General features: G+C 46.9%; 1 protein-coding gene across 1 annotated transcript in view; it reads left to right on the top strand.

Annotated features, from left to right (window-relative positions):
* Positions 1-19792, top strand: part of LOC139055417 (monocarboxylate transporter 12-B-like) — a 65847-nt gene that overhangs the window by 11672 nt on the left and 34383 nt on the right. The window lies entirely within an intron of this gene.

Genomic DNA, 19792 nt, shown 5'->3' with positions numbered 1-19792 from the left:
TCGACCGTCAAATCAAGACTTCTGTGCCCTACGCGTTAGCTTTGCGTCTATGTCATTCCTAGAGGTCGTGGATTTGATCCTAATTGCTCCAGACGCATTTCAACTGGGGCGAAATAGAAAACGTGTGTGCACTTACATTTTGGGACACGTTAAAGAACATCCCGCTGTCAAAATTAATCCGGAGTCCACCACTGCCGCTTGCCTCATAATCTGAGTGTGGTTTTGGCACGTACCAGCCCCATAATCCAATTCCAAGAGGTATAACTCTTTCGTCAGCACGCCTATTCGAATCGATCACCGCTGAATGGTGCTTCAGATCACTGATTTCGACATAATGAAACTGTTCCTTATTCATATGAGATCATCCAGGAGTCAGTAGAGGCACTGCACTTTCAGAATCAGTTTAAATTTTCGCACTCCGGCGATGTCGGGGTTTTTCACGGACCTTTCTTGCGAACTATTGTGCGTGTGTTTTAGCGAAAAAGAGGCGTGGCTGTCACCTTCTGCCACGCTCGAGAAAAAAGCATGCCGCTCACGATTACGCCGAACTAGGATCGAAATATTGTAATCCAATGACTCCCAGCAAGCGATGAATGAAATCTTATTGCCGGCTGTGCCTTCCAACAGTGCTGAGCCGTGATAATTTACCGAAAATGACATAACCTGTTCACTAGTGAGCTTTGGTTTGAAGTACGAGTCGACTGTTCCGCTAAAATGTATTTCTGAAGGCGCACCGCATGTCCAACATGTGAACCCGGCTTTTGAAACCAGTTTCCAAGCGTTTCGGCAAAGCTTCTCTCCTAATATCCCGACAAGGGGCGCTGCCGGTGTCCATGCGCAATTATCTCAAGTCGCTCCCATGCCGTTGTCCCGCGCGGCTGCGTCGGGAGAAAAGCGTTCTGCTGGAAACTATGTTGCACCTACACTTGAATTCAGGGATGAGCACTCGAGTTATGATTACGAAGATTACAGTAAAGAAGATTCAAGCTCTGACGGCGACGATGTTTTGAGTAAGCATGGGAAATCCGCAGCTGTTCACCGGCGAGTTTCATTTACGGCCTTTAGTGGCCTCCTTCCTTGTGCGCGCTTATCTGCCTATCTTTTTTTACGACCTGTAGCTCCACTGCTTGTCTCCAGAACACATAATTCGCTTGGTTATAATGTGCTTCCATTGGCAGCAAAGAGACTTCCGTTCACGCCAAGAACGCCGCCCGTCGCATATCTCGGCCCAGCACTAAGGATCACCGTAAGACAGTTTACAACGGCGTCGGATCTCTTTCTACTGTTCCCCTCTGCAGAGGTGATAAAGACAATCTGCAAAATATAAACACATCAGCTTGGATGCACAATCTTGTAGTTGGCCAGCACCGCTGAAAACGATTGGTCCTGGAAAAGGTGAATCACTCTAGACGAACTGTGGAAGTACGTTCCTTGTATTTCTCTCCTAGCAATCCTCAGAAGTTGCTGAAAAGACGGAATTTCAAGATGTGTTACGAGGACCACAAAGCTGAACAAAAACCATGCGTTTTGTAGGAAAATTGTGGAGTGCTCTTATGATTTACAAAATCCAGGAACTGCTTCACCTCATGGCAGGAGTGCTGAACTGGGGTGCTATAACGTTAGACTATTCCAAGCTTTTCTATTCCAAGGGTGCTATGCAGAATGCGCCGAGTTTCTCGTTCACCTGAGTTTTACCCGCGTTTGCTCGACGGCAGTCAGTGAACGGAGATAGCGCGGAACGCGCCGGAGGTGCAGGCAAAAAAATATGTAGACAAAAAGCCGCCTATGACAACATGAGCGCACCCTGCGTGGCACGCTGCTTCCACGTTTCAAGCGCAGAAGGCTGCACAACGAAACGCGCCAGTGCCGCGTATTGTTATCAACGGATTATCACAACTTGGCGATACCGTGACTGTCCCGCTGTCTGTCCGCACACTTGCCGTGAGCCGCTTGCCACGCCTTTCCCGGGCGCGTCAAGGGCGTGCCTCCTCGTTCGGTCACTATCTTTCTTTCCTCCATCGAATGCGAACAGGGTACATGCGGCGCATTATTGCACCTACACTTTCACTCAAACGAATAGGTTAAAATACAACAAATAAAATAACGACCATTTTTATTTCTTTAAGTATCTGTTTTTCGTTTTCAACGCTAGAAATTTGTGATGACAAACAGATCGAGCAAATTATTAAATTTTGCACTTCTTGCCGCGAGTGGCAACAGTGAGGCGAAAGCTTAGAAGCGGTACATGGAATCTGGTCGCACGCACGAGGGCATTCATACGGTGATAAGTCGCCTAGGGGCGCTGCAGTGCTATTCTCAATAAAGTCCGTCATGATCCATGGAGGGTCATGGCCACTCTTTCTCTATTAGGGGAATAGAAACGCAGCGCCGCGGTACGGCTGTTCATCGCAGGCGCTTCACTAGGCTATTAAGCCCCCGCTTTACCCACTAAAAACGACACAACGGCTGTCGCTGCAACATGGCGGTATATTATTTTAGAGTGCGTAGTGACGCAGTTCAGTGAAAATGTACCAGTTTATCTTTGTGCGCGAAGCCTCTGCGATACATTGCGAAAAGTGCGTGCTTCCCCAGCGACACAATTCATCGCTTGTCATCGCTTGCCCAGTGAAGGTGCCTCTGAGCGCATGTACGCAGTATACGAGTGAGTTGTGTAGTCGGAGGTGCTTGTGAATTACGTCTGCTGGAGCCGGCAGCGATCGCAGGTGGATATCGTAACGACACCGCAGCACTCGCATTTTGGCAGGTGAGGGCTCTTGTGTGCAGTTATGAAATCAGATTTCGAACGGAGAGAGGTGTTGGAACTGTTGAGTGCGCAGTGCTTGTTATGAAGAAATGCCATTGCACTGGATCTAGAAAAGCGAGCGATTCTCGGACGCTGATCGTGTTTACGACGCTGTGGCTCCGTTTCATCACCGATGAGAGAACAGCCATCTCAAACGACTGCTGCAATACGCACTCCTCAGCATCGTCATCCCCCTCGGCGCATCGACGCCTTGCAAGCAGCTACAGTGACGTGCCGATAATTATTTACTGTGCGCTACGTCGCCACAATGCAGGCAATGAAACCGTGTCGTGCGGCCATCTCAGCCCGAGAAGATGTGTGCATAAGCCAGTGACAGTCAACGCTTTGGTTTTGATTGTGGTGCTCAGTACATCACCGATGACAGTGTGTTGTGCGTGTTTTATGTCGGCAGTCAAGATTGTTGATGCCTCTCAGCTCGACACCGCGTCGCTGTTGCCGGAAGATAAGTTGGGCTTGGCTTCACTGTAGTGGGTGTGCGCACAAGAGTTACATGCCTCGCGCGGGGCGTGACCTCTGGTTTTGATTGACAGGCGAAGTCGTGCTAAACTCGTACATCGCGAAACCCCCTCCGAGTTCAACTCGGGAACATGGCGGCGGCAGCAGCAGCCTGTTTCATTGCATCAAGCGGCAGCAAGCGTCAGTATAACCGTCCGGACCCGTTCACCTACATGACCAATGGGGAGTTTCAGCGTCATTTTTCGCCTGTCGAAGACATCGGTCCGCTGGCTGTGTGACGAGCTAGGCGAAGACTCTCGTCTGCGGAGACAGCGTGGCGGGCTTCATTCGCTCACTGTGGTAGAGGAAGTCATCTGTGCCCTCCGTTTCTACGGGATTGGGAGTTTTCAGGGAAGCGTCGCTGCCGAGCGTTATTGGACGCCATCAAACTACTGTTAGCCACTGTGTCAGAGATGTGTCTGACGCGCTTATCGATGCGGCAGTGCGTAAGCGGTGGCTAGCTTTCCAGAATAATGCGGCTGAGCGGGCATATATAAAATAATGCTTCCTACTTCGTGGGAACATTACGAATGTAGTCGGGTGTGTCGACGGAGCCTACGTAGGAATTAAGGCGCCTCGTATGTCAGCGTTACTGTGATTCACATTGAAGCAATGTTTAGACACCCCATATTGCTAGATTGGTGACTTCTGATTAGCCGACTTAAATTTTGTGTTAGCGACATGTCACATGCGGCTGCTTATGATACTGACTTTTTCGCTGGTTGATGACTTTTTGCCGATTGTTCTACTTGTCTCTCAGGGTGCCTTCCAAATGGCTCACTTTCCTAAGAAAGAAGTTAAGTGTACATAGATAAATGGATATCAGAAATTGTGTGAAGTAACCTATGAATCCTAATACCATAAAAAACTTGGGGTTCTTCATTGGTGAAGTTACTTAGTATGCACAATGCTGAATTTTAGTCATGCGTAATCTATCGGCCGCACTATGAAACAGCGAGGCATTGCACAATTTGTTGCAGCGCGCGATGTGGATGTTGCGCCAAGCCGGTTGTGCCTATGCATTTGTGGCGAAATGAAAATGCTTTGAGAATCTTAGTGTGTCGGCTTGCATGAAGAAAATACTTCAGATTGTTTGCTCTGTTCACTGTCGATGCATGTGCCAGAGTTTCAGTGTGTCTTCTTGTTTTTTTTTTTTTTTTGGGGGGGGGGGGGCTGGTGTTTTTCTGGATGGATAAATTGTATATTTTCGTCTCATAATGGGGCTCTAATTCTTAAGCAGTAGAACAATGCACATCCAATGCTCTGCAGAACTCTCTGTACGTGAAGATGTCATGAACCACCAAGGCAAAATTACATATCGGAAGAAATGTGGCGCAGATGCCAATAAAAAGTGGGTCTTTAACCCACCATGATAAAAATAAAAATTGCAGAGCAAATAGACCATTTGTACAGCTTTAGCGCAATGATTACACAAAACGTGATATGCTCAAACGAGTAAACCCTTGCTGCAATGCCAGAGTAGGCTGAACGACATGCAGCATATATTGGCATTGAACATATCTCGTAACCGGTATTTTTATTATAAGCCCTCGCTGTCACACCTTTCCCTCCGGCACTCCCTTTACCGAAACATGGCACTGTCTTTCCATTGTTGTCATGATAATGGCACCGGCAGCAGCATGGCTGGTTAATGCTTGCCCCTTTGATTCCTGTGAGTTTAGTGGTAAAGAATATGGCACGTGCATACATACACCTGTGCTCCAAAATTTAACATTTGTGATTTTTTGGAGAGCTAATTTGTGTTCGGAAATTTCAAAGATGTGCACCATTGTGGCCTAATAACTAGAGCATTGGCGAAGTTGAAGACGGTGTATTGGTATAGAAGCTTGAAGTTTAATTGCCCAACAATTCGACGGGACACAAAGAAGAGAAATACACACAGCAGAATGCTTTGCTGTGTGTGTTACGCTACTTTGTGTGCCGTTGAATTGTTGTGCGATCCAACTTCAAATAGAGCATTGGGCTTCTTTGGTGCAGGACCGAGGAAGTGTGAGCTATTCGACAACATGCCAGTGCCTTGCCACACAATTATGGAAGTCGGAAGGTTTGCAAACAAAGCTTTGCTTTCAAATCCACCCGTTCATGTAATACAAGCACTGATTGAAAGAACCATCATACAAAAATAATGGTGAAATCAATGGCCTGTGAAATGTGTAACTTGTATATAGACACTGTTGACATAATAGGTGCCATACCGGCCTGAAAATTGTAGTGGACAGATCAGTTTGTTTCCTATGTGAAGCACAACCTCCCATTACATGCTGTGCAGATAACCAAGCTCAGTTTGTTTTGATATGCTACACAACATTCACTGTAATCTGTTCTTGATTCAAAGAAGTGCCAAACACCACCTCTTTTTCAAGGACGCCATGGAAATATTTGGCGAGACCTTTTTACAGCCCCTCATAATGGAAGTGTGGCCAGCCAGCTTTGCTTGGATGCCTTTATAGATTTCTGCTCCTGATCATTGTGTGCTATCAAGTTGCAGAAGTCTATGCAACTGGTGCAAGGCATTACGTGTTTCTATAGTCGGATACAACTTTAGCAGGCTGCGGAATCTGCACTTGAAGGCAGGTGAACACAAGCCTGCAACAATGGGCACGCACTCTAGACTGACATCATGCCACCGGACAGATAGTCCCTCTCCAACCTGCTCGTTGGAGAGGGACTATTTCTTTGGACGTGGAGGCAATCGGCTGCTGCACTTTGGTCATCTGGGCGGGGCCTCTCCTGTCTTCTGAAAGTTTTGCAGACTGTAAAGGATGCTGCTTTTCATAAAACACAAAAGGACAAAGTGTACAATTATTTGGCGTATGAAATGGATACATCAGAAGTGTGCTGTGCAAGCGCTTAAGATGCGTGAAATATAGTACATGCAATTATAAGACAATGTTAAAGAATATGTGGTATCGAACATGCATGTAATGGCACATTTGAATCGGGGAGTTTTGCAGTCATATGCACGGTCTATAGGTGATAGCATTATTAAGCTCCTGCTGTTTCCTGTCTTCATAGTGAATTACACACACCGTTCATCTTGTGGCTGATCAACACGCACTGTATTCTTGCACATAGAAAGAACAAACACCACAATGACGTGTATGCTGCATTAGTGTATTTTTTATTTACATGGTCCAAGAGTGGCACAGGCTGGCTTACGTTTATGCCTATCTTGAAGTGACACCAATTGCATGTTACAAGTCTCTTAATATGCACAGCACAATGTTTACTGCAATAATTTTATTCATGTTCTTGAATAATAAACAAAATGTTAAACTGAAAGCTCCTTTATAAGGTGCCTTCTGTGGGCTCGACAGGAGAGCAGTGAGGGCACCGATACTACTGTTGCAGAGCAGCCCTCTGGACCTCTGCCACACTCTCAAGAGCACGTGCCTGGCGCTCGCCTACTGCCACCAGGCGGTTGAGTGCCTCCAGCAGCAGAATCTTTTGCTGCAAAAAAGTGTATTGGAATGAATCAGCCGCATACAAACCATTATTTACAAAGAAAAATGCTCGTTGCACTATTAGTACTAAGTGCCCTTAACTGTGCAAGCATCTAGTGTAGTATGCATAATAAAACAATGCGTTGGGACAACGCTGCTTTATTTTTCATATCTAGGGTTTTCTTTTTTAGAGCCACTTGTCATGTTGATTAGTGTGCCAGCAGCTGAGGTGGCCCCGCACCTTCACGAGTCTGTACTGTCAGCACCACACACCTATTTTTGTTCACTGCAAAACAAATGCCTCACCCTACAATCCTGTCTTATACGAGCTGATTGCATTCTACGCCTACAAACATGATATTTTTGTCCCATTATGCAATTTTCTACCATCCTCGACTGTAGTTCTCTCTCCTTGACATCCATTCTTTCACGCTTATGTAATCACCTGTTATGAATGGGCAACAAGTGATCGAACACGTGCATGGCCTGCCTGCCGATTCCTTTTTTCAGTTGCCACGGTTTACTACGCCACTGTCTTCCTGCCTTAATGCTATCTCCAACAATTTTTGTTACTTCGCTTTCTGCACAGTCCTTGACATATCAAGTTTCTTTGTTGACCTCCAGGTTTATGTCCCATATTGCATAACCGGTAGAATGCAATGATTCTAGACTTTTTTCAAGGATATTGGTAATGTGGCGATCACGATTCGGTAATGCCTTCCATGTGCTGTTCAACCCATGAAATTTTTGTATAAGTTTGCTGCTTTATATCAGTACCTGCTATTGATATTTCACCTGGATAAAGATACTCTTCCATAAATTTTACGGGCTTAATGTCACTCATGAATTTCTGCTATCTCACCAAGTGAGTGAAGGTAACTTCATCTTTTCCACATTTTCGCGGGCCCACTTGCATGTAAAAGCACGAACACTCATTGGTTCTCACTCCCTTCTTTAAACTGCTGGGCATTCAGTTCGTTAGCATTAAAGTGACTTAATCCGTGCACTCTTATTATGCTAAATATGAAACAGTAGAAACATACTTATCTGCAGCTTGTCGATGTCTCCTTCACTGTGTTGGTAGCGAGATCCATCTTCGGTACCACCTCCTTGTCGCATCGTAGCTATATAGGCTGTCTTCCTTTTGCACACACTATGTAATATTCGTGACGCTCGCAGTCACGCAGAGTGGAGGAACTCAGCGAACTCGCAGAAGCAGCACCGGACAAGTTGTTTCTTCAGCACTGCGCCGTGAATAGTAGGTGCGCGTTGCGATCTGTAAAATAGCCGAAGCTATTGGCAGTCTTTCTGGGTGCACGGAGAGATTGCTCACGGAGGAACAGAAATATCCGAGGAATAGTGGTCATCGTCGAGCCTGATCACTACGTCGCGCACTGCAAGCTCGTTGTACGAGTTTGTTTACACTGGGCGCCTCCGATGCTTAGCCGCCATGCCCGCCCGGTGAATCGATGTGATGACGCCACCACAGCGTTCCCTCGTGGTATAATGCGAAGCGTACTAAATTAGAAATTAGTGTAATGCACATTCAGTGTACATGTTGTAAGCTTTAAAATGCTTCTAAACCACTTCAACCTAACTAATAATATCGTACTAAATGCGTTTGTTTTATAACTCGCTTGTGCATGTAATGCACTCGGTGGAACGACAAACAAGTGAAAGAAGGCACGACCATGCACCGACGGTATGATCACGTGAGCCCCAGTTTGTCGACCGCCCAGGAGGCAACGCCCAAGGAATGATAGCCAGCCAGAGTGAATCTAGATAAACCAATGAAACTGCAAGCTTGTCGAAAGATAAACTGTGCCTCGGTACCATTCGTGCTTTCATCTTGGGGTGTCGCCAGAGCTCGTGAAGATCCCTAGTTTTGCCAAACTCGGCGCATCCTGCATAGCACCCCAATTCTGCACTCAGCCGTACGCGATTGGTTAAAACCATTTTTGGACCACCCCCACTTCGCCGGGCTGTCATGAGACGTCACGAAAACCACGATAGCTCCCCGTCTGATATGACGTGTGCGCACTGATTATGCAATATTTGACCGAGCAAAAGGAAAATAGTTATTTCTGATTCGACGCCTTTTCGCCATTAGCCCTCGGCTATTCGTTAAAGGCTTTCGGGCTGCACCCACTTCACCTGCCTGTCAGGCGCCATCAAAAAACCACAAAAACTCACCGCATCAAAGTGACCTGTACGCGTTAAAGACCCATTAATATGCCGAATAAAACTGAGTTTCCTTCTAAATAGCCGCAAGCTGCACCATTCCGAAAGGAACGAAAGTTGGCTGCCGCCGATGTCCCAGGCACTGGCTACTCGCACCTACCGGAAAGCATGTGTTTATTGGCGTACAATAACACTCTTTGTGTGGCTGCGTAACGTTTTTCGAGCACTTTCGGCATGTTTCCTACCTCGTTCTGCCAACTCCTCTTTGCTGACGATCCATTTTAGCGTCATTCTTAAGCTTCCGTTGCATGGCACCGCGATTTTCGACCAACCTCCGCGAGTTAAATACGGGAAAGCGGAGCAGTTGGAGACGCCGGCACCACCCTCTTCGTATGGTTATCTATCTTGATTGTAGTAGCTCGGCCCCATCAAATCCCTCTCTACTTGAGCGTGCTCCTCGCCTCTTGTCAGCCAATAGATAAGGCAAGCCGCTCAGCGTAGGCAATGTTATTTGTTTTCGTCAAGTTATCGTCAATCAAAGCATCCAGCACGGAAAGCTTCGCTTACATCGATTCCCACAGTGTGTGGGATCGGCATAATTTTTTTTTTTTTAGAATGGGTGCACTCAAGGAAAAAAAAATAATGATCGGTTGTTTGAGTAAAAATTATGTTTCAGTGAGGAGGGGCCCTATAACGTAAAACTTTTCAAATATGTTTTTATTCCAGTCTCCTGACATCACATTTTTGGAACCGCTACCCGCCGTGGTTGCTCAGTGGCTATGGTGTTGGGCTGCTGAGCACGAGGTCGAGGGATTGAATCCCGGCCACGGCGGCCGCATTTCGATGGCGGCGAAATGCGAAAACACCCGTGTACTTAGATTTAGGTGCACGTTAAAGAACCCCAGGTGGTCAAAATTTCCGGAGTCCTCCACTACGGCGTGCCTCATAATCAGAAAGTGGTTTTGGCACGTAAAACCCCAAATATTATTATTATAATTGGAACCGCTGACGCAAGCATCGGGCGGTGGCCCGCTGGATTGTCTGAACTGACCAATCAAATGTTCTCCTTGTTTTTAGGAGGTCACTTTTGCTTGCTTTAAAAACAAATAACATTGCCTAGAGTTAGCGGCTTGTCTTATCTAATTCACTGACGAGAGACGAGTTGCGCGCTCAAGTGCAGAGGGATTCGATGGAGTCGAGCCAGTGCACTGAAATTCGATAAGCGGATGAAGAGGGTGGGGCCGGCACTTGCGATTGGTATGCTTTCCTTTGCTTGACTTGGGGTGGCTGGCCGGAAATCTCGGCGGCATGCTACGGAAGGTTAAGAATGCTGCTAAAATGGATCCTCAGCAAAGAAGAGTTGGCAAAGCGAAGTCGTAAACCGGCCGAAAGTGCTTGAAAACGTTACACGGCCATGCAAAACGGCTGATTGCACGCAAATAAACGCAAGTTCTCCGGCAGGTGTGAGTAGCCGGTGCCTGAGCGATCAGTGGCAGCCATCTTTCATTCCTTCTGGAACGGGCAGCCTACGGGTATTCAGAAAGAAATTCAGTTCGGCATATTAATGAAACATTAACGCATACATGTCACGTTGACGCGGCGAGTTTTCACGGTATTCTGTCATCGCGTGACAGGCAAGTGAAGCGAGTACAGCCCAAATGCATTTGAATAATAGCCGAGGTTTAATGGTTAAAATGCGTCGAATCAGAAGTAACTATCTTTTTTTGTTCGGACCAATGATGAATAATCACTGTGTACCCGTCATATCTAATGTGGAGCTATCGTGGTTTTCGTGACGTCGCGTGAGAGACGGGCGAAGTGAGGGTCGCTCAAAAAGTTTTTCTGCAATTGCGGAGGGATTATTGCATAATTGGAATGGGAAAGTTTGGTATAGCTTATGTTATAGCGCCCGATATTTCGATATTTCTAAACGTGTATCTCGATTTCGCGGATGGACAATATTCCCTTATTTTACCAGGTCACAAAGGACGGACTTCTTCGTCATGTTGCTGGTTGACCACTCCATGCGATTCCGTTACGAGGATTGAATTATTGTATTCCTTAAGGCGATAACATTCGTAGGGTAACACATGCACTGTGCGGACTTTGTACCGAACTATGTATGTTTGTTGCACTTGTGTACAGTTGCAGCGGTGGCGTAGAAGTAGAGCATCCGCCTCACGTGCGAGAGGACCGTGGTTCGAATCCCGGTGTCGGGCAGTTTTCCACCGGATAAAAAAATCAAGTTTTGATAAAATTGCATAAACAGGCCGCGAGTGCGGCCTGATCGAGCAGACCAGAACCGGAAACGCACTCCCTCACCAGAGCAGGATTAGGCCACCCTGGTGCAGTACTTGGCCACAACCTTCTACATGAAGACAAAAATCAAACCCGCGCCCTCAGCCCCCAGCAGCTGCGGAGCAACTGACCACGGTGGTGGCCAGATCTGTACCACAGCTAAGGGTGCTGAGAATCCCTGGTTCCGGACAGGCCGCCATTGGAATCTGAACCTGGCAACGCTTAACTCGACAGGTTATCTAGTGAGGCGAGTCTAGCAGTGTTATTGGAGGAATTAGAGGGCAGTGAATTGGATATAATAGGGCTCAGTGAAGTTAGAAGGACAGAAGCATATGGAGTGCTGAAAAGCGGGCACGTTCTGTGCTACCGGCGCTTAGCGGAGAGAGGAGAACTAGGAGTCGGATACCTGATTAATAAGCATACAGGTGGTAACACTGTACTGATGGGCGACTTCGATGCCAAGGTAGGCAAGAAGCAGGCCGGAGACAAGGCAGTGGGAAAATGTGGCACAGCCACTGGGAATAGCAGAGGAGAGTTATTAGTAGACTTTGCAGAACAAAATACCATGCGGATAATGAATACCTTCTTCCGCAAGCGAGATAGATGAAAGTGGACGTGGAGGAGCCCGAATGACGAGACTAGAAATGAAACCGGCCTTATACTCTGCGCTAACCCTGGTATCATACAAAATGTGGACGTGCTCTACAACGTGAGCTGCAGTGACCATAGGATGGTAGGAACTCGAATTAGCCTAGACTTGAGGAGGGAACGGAAGAAACTGGTACATAAGAAGCCGATAAACGAGTTAGCGGTAAGAGGGAAAATAGAATTCCGCATGAAGCTACGGAACAGGTATTCGGCTTTAACTCGGGAAGATTACCTTAGTGTTGAAGATATGAATGACAATCTTATGAGCATCAGAAAGGAGTGCGCAATAGAAGTCGGGGGTAAGAAAACGGATAAGAAAGGAGCAGATTGGGTAGGGAACAGACGCGAGTTAATGCCATCTTAGTTGAAATCAAGAAAAAGAAATGGGAATGGGCAGGGCATGTAATGAGGAGGGAAGATCATCGATGGTCATTAAGGGTTACGGACTGGATTCCAAGGGAAGGGAGCGTGGCAGGGGGCGGCAGAAAGTTAGGTGGGCGGATGAGGTTAGGAATTATCAGGGACCACATGGCCACAATTAGTACATGACCAGTGTAGTTGGAGAAGTATGGGAGAGGCATTTGCCCTGCAGTGGGCGTGACCAGGCTGATGATGATGATGGTGCATGTTTGTATCCATCGAACCGTTTAGCCGCCTACCTCGGTCAATGGGTAGTCCTTGATCGAATGGAAATAGCAACGGGCTGCTGTGTTCAGCTATGAGGGTTCGAACCAGCCATGGGACCAGCTCTAATGATTCAGTATGTGGCAATGTGTAAGTGCTTGCCACTCTTCACTGAACCTCTTTGACGCCGAGTTGCAGCACAGGATTTATGGCACTTGGCTTGTGGTAGTCTTCAATGAATCTTTTTGGTGCCAGCTTGGATCAATGGTTACGTGCCAGTAGGTGTGGGCCACACTTCAATGAACGTCTTTCGCCAACTTTGGTGCCCAGGTTGGCGAAACCAGCCAACCAGCCACTACTGTACCATCCACTAATGTGCCATCCACTAATGTCCAGCCTCTGGGAATGTACCGCTGTACATCTCATTGTTTTCAAAAAGAATGTGAAGGTGTTACAAGCATAATTTGTGATTGTCTTGGTCCCGTTAATGTGTGCTTCGAAATGCCAATAGATCTAATTTCTACACTTTCTGGATCTACAATTTCTGATGTCTGACGATCGCATCTGCTGGTGTTACCAACGTAGACCTAATAAGCCTATTTTATTGTACAGTTCCGCTCACTCCAAGCTTATTAGAAAGGGCGTAGCGAAAATATGTTTGAACAAGCACTAATCAAGTCGTGCCCTCGTTTAATTTCTTCCAGTTTTCATCTACGGGTAGTGCGGTTGAGCGAGGCTGGTCTTCCAAACAATTTAATTGTGTCAATTGCCGAAGCACTGCTCAGGGCAATGCAGTCAGGCGAGTCTGGTTTCTCGACGTCAACTAGTGCACGGCTTGTTAAAAAGAAACATTTCGCTGTAATTCCGTATATCTACCACTTATCGCATAACCTGAAGAATATAGGACTACGTGGAGATATTAAGGCAGTATTCACTGCTACAAACAAGCTTAGCATCTTGTGTGCAAAAACAAGACGATATACTAAAATAAAGGACGCGTGCGAGAAGCAGCACAAGAAAGAGTACGTTAACTGCAGGGCCCGTGTTATTTACCAAATTCAATTGCCCTGTGGAAAGAGGCATGTTGGATCGAGCGGCAGATGCATTAATGAAAGGTTTAGGGAGAACTCCAATAAAGTTAAGAAGCCTTCGCCGGATGGCTTCCTCGCCATCCTTTGTTTTAAGTGCGGATACGCTCCGCGATGGCAAGATACAGTTATTATTGGGAGAAGCAAATGCGGATTACGACATCTCATCATTGAAAGTGCCCGCATGGAAGAGTTTGGCAATGCTTGTGTTAGCCAATATTCCATGCCTCTACCAAAGAAGGAGTTGGAATTCCTGCGCATACGTTAAATATTATTTCTTGCTTAGACTGCAAGTGAGGTGCACTACTGTTTGCTTTGTTACCTTGTCATTAGACACGTGCTTAAAAGCGGGAAAAAGTGAGGGTATAAAAGTAGCGTCCATCCTGTAAATAAATTATAGAAAGTTTGCGCCTGTGTGCGTCTGATTTTTTCTTCTACGTCCTTGTGCTTTTAGCGCTACAAGAAAATTGCAAAATGTTACACCAACAACTCCGACTATCTACGCTGAGAAGATTCAACGCTTCAACAGCTGATGTCTTTTGCGGGTCAAGCATGATACTATCCTTGCATACAAGGGAGCCAAGTACCAATGTCAGCCATTCATCTTAGTGACATTTCTTAGTATTGAGTACTAGGCAAGCAACCTAAAACAACTTCCTGGTGAAAGTTGTGCTTTTCAAAAGTGCTTCCAAAAGTGACAACGTCTTCTAGGTAACGAATGCAAATATTGCATTTGACGCTTCGAAGAATGGTGTCTAAATACCTTACGAAAGCTGCGGGTGCGTTGCAGAGCCCAAACGGCACGACGCTGAACTCAAGAAGGCCATCCAGGGTTATAAATGCAGCGCTACAATATTAGCTCATACGTGGCTACGGCACCCACTGAAACGTGCATCATGTGCACAATATTTGCCTGCCGTGTGCATTGGTATGTGCCAGTACCTTGATCGCAAATCCGCAAAAGTACGGCGCAGAGTGAAGGCGGCCATTGCACCATCTATACTTGGAAGAGGGTAAACGTCATTCTTGGCAATGGAATGCAGTCATCAGTAGTCCACGCGAAATCTCCAAGTACCGTCTTCCTTTTTCACAAGTCTAACTGGAGCCGCCCACGCAATGGATGATTCCTGGATTACTCCTGTCTGTAGCGTTTATCGAACTTGTTCTTCGATTATCTTGCGCTCCGACGGGGATACTCGCTATGGCTTTTGTCGAAGAAGTTGTGAGACCCGGTGTTAATTCTGAGCACGGTGACTGGCATCGATTTGTATTTTTTGAAGAAGACAAGGTTCGTGCCTGCGGGTACCACTACGTTTGACATGAAGGGTCACCAATACATAATTTAGAGCCACATTGAGCCGCAGACAAAAGGTATGGTAAAAAATGTTCTTCTTCATGCACAATAAATGCATAGGCTCTACTGTTGTGTTGAAGGCCTGATGAATGGTACTAGCACATCCCACCGGATCACAGACACCTGACAAAGCAGGCACGAGAGTGTCCTCACAGGCATGAAATGCACCGTGGTTGTATGGAGCATCCTCCCTGAGCTCGTAAGAAATGCCGCCACTTACAAACATCTCTGCTCGGCAATCAACTGTGGCACAACATATCTGTAGCATATGAATACCTAACATACCATCATGTGAGGAATGGCGGAAAATTGTCAATTCAGTCGTCTGAACTTGACCACCCAGTGACAATTGCGCAATGCCAACACGAACAGGCCGTAACTAACACCTGTTCACGCCACAAAATGTTGCCAGTTGGTTCCATGGAAATACCACTTAGCGTCCTAATAAGCTTATACAATTAAGATTCATCACATAAAAAACAGCACCAGCGTCCACTATCGCCAATGTACACAAACCGTCAACAAGAACTTTCACTTTATTCTTTATCATAAACACAGGCGAAGGCATATCTTTCAGCAGCGAATCTCCCTCGACATCACCCAATTGGCCGTGGTGTCTAGTTTTTCGGCGGTGGTGACATTTAACGACGTCGTGGTGAAGGATACCAGTGTAATGGAGGAACAGGAGGCGGCGTCCCACGACGGTCGAAGGCAGGTTAGCGGTTCGGCAAGTTTCTTTGCCAAAAGTTGTTGCTAGAAGATGACTGCGCCATTGAAGGCCACTGGGTGTTGGGCGCTGGGGCTGTAAGTTAATCGTACTGAGGTCGTTGGCGATGATTACAAAAACGTGATATATGACAGAGAACGCTGAAGTCGCATGTAGGAAGCGCACGGCTTCCGTGGTAGTCTTCAGAACAATCAGGCAGTTCCGCCTGCCTAGAACGAGTTGCAGTGCTCGACGGAGCACTGCCAGTCGTGGGCATCCAGAGGAGCGGGCGTAACGACAGCGATAGTAAAGTCGAGTGCAATCAGGATAATAGCTGCTTGTCGATACCTGCGCCAGTCGCTACTCTGCTAACTCGCGACGTTGACTGAGGTATGCCATGCATTCAAAGCTGCTGAAGTAGCCGGGCTTGCGAAAAGGTGTCAGACATCAGGCAGGCGACGTGCCTTCTCGTTGTCCTTGTACAGCTCTTCGCGAGCGATCGGTCTTATGGTTGACGCCAGGTTAAATGAAGAGCTCGTGTCGACGCTGGCCCCAGGGTTAGCATTGGCCGATCAGCCAAACTTTGGCATTATTGGGTGCATCTTCAGTGCCTTGAATGCACGGCAGTGCTTCATGACGTCAGACACTGCAGCGACATTGGCCTCGTCAATCAGGAAATTGTACACATCCTTTGCTATGCCCTTAAACCTTTGCCAGGCTTTGTCTTCCTCGCAGATTATTGCGTTGGCTTGCTTGCACAATTTCAAAGTCTCCTCAATGTAGCTACTGCATGTGTCACCAGGCAGCTGCGCTCTCTGTGGCAGGGCGCGTTCAGCGCGTTTCATTTTTGCGTGCGAATCACTGAAGCAGATTTTAGGTCATCAACGAAACGCTTCCATGCTAATAGTCCTTCATGAATATCTAACCATGGCAGCACAGTGGCAGTGAGTGCGACGCCTACAACGGTTGGCTGGTCCGCAGTTTCCCAGTCACTGGACTTGCTTACTCCTTGGTGATGGCTAAGTCACTCTTCCACACCTTCACCTGCCCTCTCGGCAAAATCCCGAGGCTCTCGGTAGCAGCACCACCTACCAGCCGGCATTGATCGCGGATTGGCAAGCATCGGACCATGAGCGTCCTCGTCATAGGCCATGTCAACAGGTGAACGTAGTAGTTCACCAAGGCGAATACTTCGGCGAAGAATAAGTGGTTCCTGGTCCATAGTTACTTCAATTATCCCCCAACCCCCACCAAAACTGTTAAATAAACGGGGTTTAGTTAGTGGACTTCAGGGCAAGCATTCAGCGGGGCAATAACGCGCATGTCTTCCTCATTCTTTCCGCAAACACTTCTTCCACTCATGCGGCTGCATTTACTGTAATAGTACGTACAGACTCTACCATTGGTGCTGACAACACATTTTGTACCAAAAAAAAATTTATGCGTGTGAATCAACGTAAAGTGAAACATTTTTTCGAGCTAATATAGAAATACAGGTTAGAGGAACCAAAAAGCAACTAATCATATACTCATACAACAGGCAAACGGAAAAACCATGATGCACAATGACAATTTCTTTAAGACATTTTTACTTAACCGAGAAAAATTTGTCAGGCAGATCGTTAAGTATTTTTGGCACATAGGGACATCGCGTGCCTCACCATACCGTTTTTTACAGTTTGAATAATGACAGAAATGAAGAAGAACCCATTACCGAAAAGAAATTGACAACTGACACCTGAACACACCCAAACATAACACTTTCGAATATATTTCTTATTAAACTGTCAAATCGCGTGTGCCGCGGCAATGAGCAGAACGCGAATGGGGTAATTCCGTATCATGAAATGGCGCACGCGTGAGCATGCACTTTGTTTACAGATAATGCTGTGAAATATTTTATGTTATAAAGCAAGCGAGTGAGACTCCTTAGACAAATAGGCCAGATCAAGCTGCCAGTACATGCTGCTATTAAAAATGAATTGAGTTATCGCACACAGTCTAGACACTGAACAGGGGTACATGTACATGGAATGCAGTGCTGATCATGTAAGAATAGTGGGATGTTTATTGCTGTGGACATTAAGGGGTTTCTAAAACATTACCTTTGTATTGTCGCGTGGTAGTGACGAATAAAGAACACATTAGCAACACTGTGAAAAACGAAACTAACATTTATTTGCGAACCTGTGCCCACAAAACGGGCTACACCTAAATAATGGCGACGGCAGCAAACACAGTCGGCGATCATCAAAATCTGATCAGTGGGCTGTTAGGAATGGCGAGCTGCAATGCAGGATTGCCACCCAATTACGACTGGGGAACAAGACGCGCATCGCCCCCTCTCTGTCGCTTCAGCTAGGATGCGTTCGATGAAGCAGGCTTTGTGCTGAAACCGCCGCCATCCTCTAGCCCCATCGCCGTTGTGACGGAATGAGTTCGGCGGGCGAACTACTGTGCCCGAACTCCCCAGCGCGGACCTGATCTGCTACGCGTGTGCGAGCTGCCGCGGGAAAGCCGTTTTTGGTTGCTTCCCACGCGCCGACCGGGACGCAGGACAACGAGCTACCCAGAATGGCTCCGAGCTACCCGGAACGGCTCCCCTCTGACGTCGGCTCCGGAGATAGGAATGCGTGTGCCTTTGTGTGCGTAGGCCGTCCTGCGGGAGGCGGCTAGTTTTGCGATAAAAAACGAACGTTCGCCGCCTTGTTTCGCCGGCGGACCGAGTGTTTAAAAACTGGTGTTGTGCGGGTGCTCGACACACTTTTTTTAAGCAGTCATGTTGGACTGACACTTTTTTTCTTAAGCAGTCATGTTGGACTGATACACGTTTCTCAAGCAGTCATGTTAGACTGATTTAAACACTGTAAATAAACCCATATTCCTCACTCTCGATGAGAAGCAGTTCTTCCCTTCATCAACGTCCTCAGCGTGGATAAATTGGACGACGGCATGGGTCAGCTACCTTCGAATTCATGCCGGACTCCAATCTTGACAACGGATCGCGAGCGATGGGATTGAGCCCCCAATCCTGACAACTGGCTGACAGCGCGGCGATGGACTTTGCGACATGGTGCTGTATCTGCGGCGAGTGCTTGGTTCTTGCTTTGACTCTCTAGGCTTCATTTTGTGGTTGTTCTGTTTAGAACTGTAGGGAAGCTAGATTGTTGAGTGTTAGCTAGATTGTGTTGTCCTAGGCTAAGATTTAGAGAGCAGAATCAAGGCAGTAAAGCAGCAATCATGGAGTTAAGGACACTGCTGAGAGACGAGTTGTTGATTGTTGGTGAGGAACTGGGCCTAGATGTACGCAAGGAAATGCTAAAATCGGATTTATTGCATATAATTTCTCAACAGGCCAGTGGGGAAGAAATTGAAATGGGGTTTGAACTTCTAAAAAAGAGAGAAGAACGAGAGAGAAAAGAAAGGGAGAAACGCGATAAAGATCGCTAGTTAAGAAAAATGCAACTTGAACTTGAAAGCAAACGTTTGGAGTTGTCTCAAGGAAGTGAAGGCGCTCTGGGACGATCAAGTGAGGCAGAATCGTACCGCATGGACAGGCTATTAAAGCCATTTGAGGTCGGGACTGACATAGGCTTGTTCCTATGCAATTTGGAAAGGACTTGCGAAAAGATGAACTTCGGACCGAGTACATGGCCACAGCGGTTGCTGTCTTTGTTGCCGTGTGAGGCGGAGGAAGTAATCGCCAGATTGAGTGCACAGGATTCATATGATTATGCAAACGTTAAGGCTAGTCTCCTGAAGAAATACCGCCTTTCAGCCGAAGCTTTTCGGCAAAGGTTTAGGAGCACAGACAAGAAAGATAGCGAGGGCTATCCGGAGTTTGCATATAGCTTAAAGGCCCACCTAGTCGAGTGGCTTAAAAGCGCGGAAGCGTACGACAGCAGAGATATGATCATTGAATGCATGTGTCTAGAGCAGTTTTACAAAACCATCCCCCATGCTGTTAAGCTGTGGGTGCAAGACAGAGGAAATGTAAACCCTGTGGAAAGGGCGGCTGAATTAGCCGAAGAGTACGCAACCCGTAGAAAGTTGAACGCCGAGGACGGAAATTTGGATGGTCGAAATGGACCGCGGAAACCATTTCCGTTC

This window comes from Dermacentor albipictus, chromosome 2, assembly GCF_038994185.2.
Source record: "Dermacentor albipictus isolate Rhodes 1998 colony chromosome 2, USDA_Dalb.pri_finalv2, whole genome shotgun sequence".
NCBI lineage: Eukaryota > Metazoa > Arthropoda > Arachnida > Ixodida > Ixodidae > Dermacentor > Dermacentor albipictus.
The sequence above is the reverse complement of the archived record's forward strand: the minus strand, read 5'-3'. Positions and strand labels throughout refer to the sequence as shown.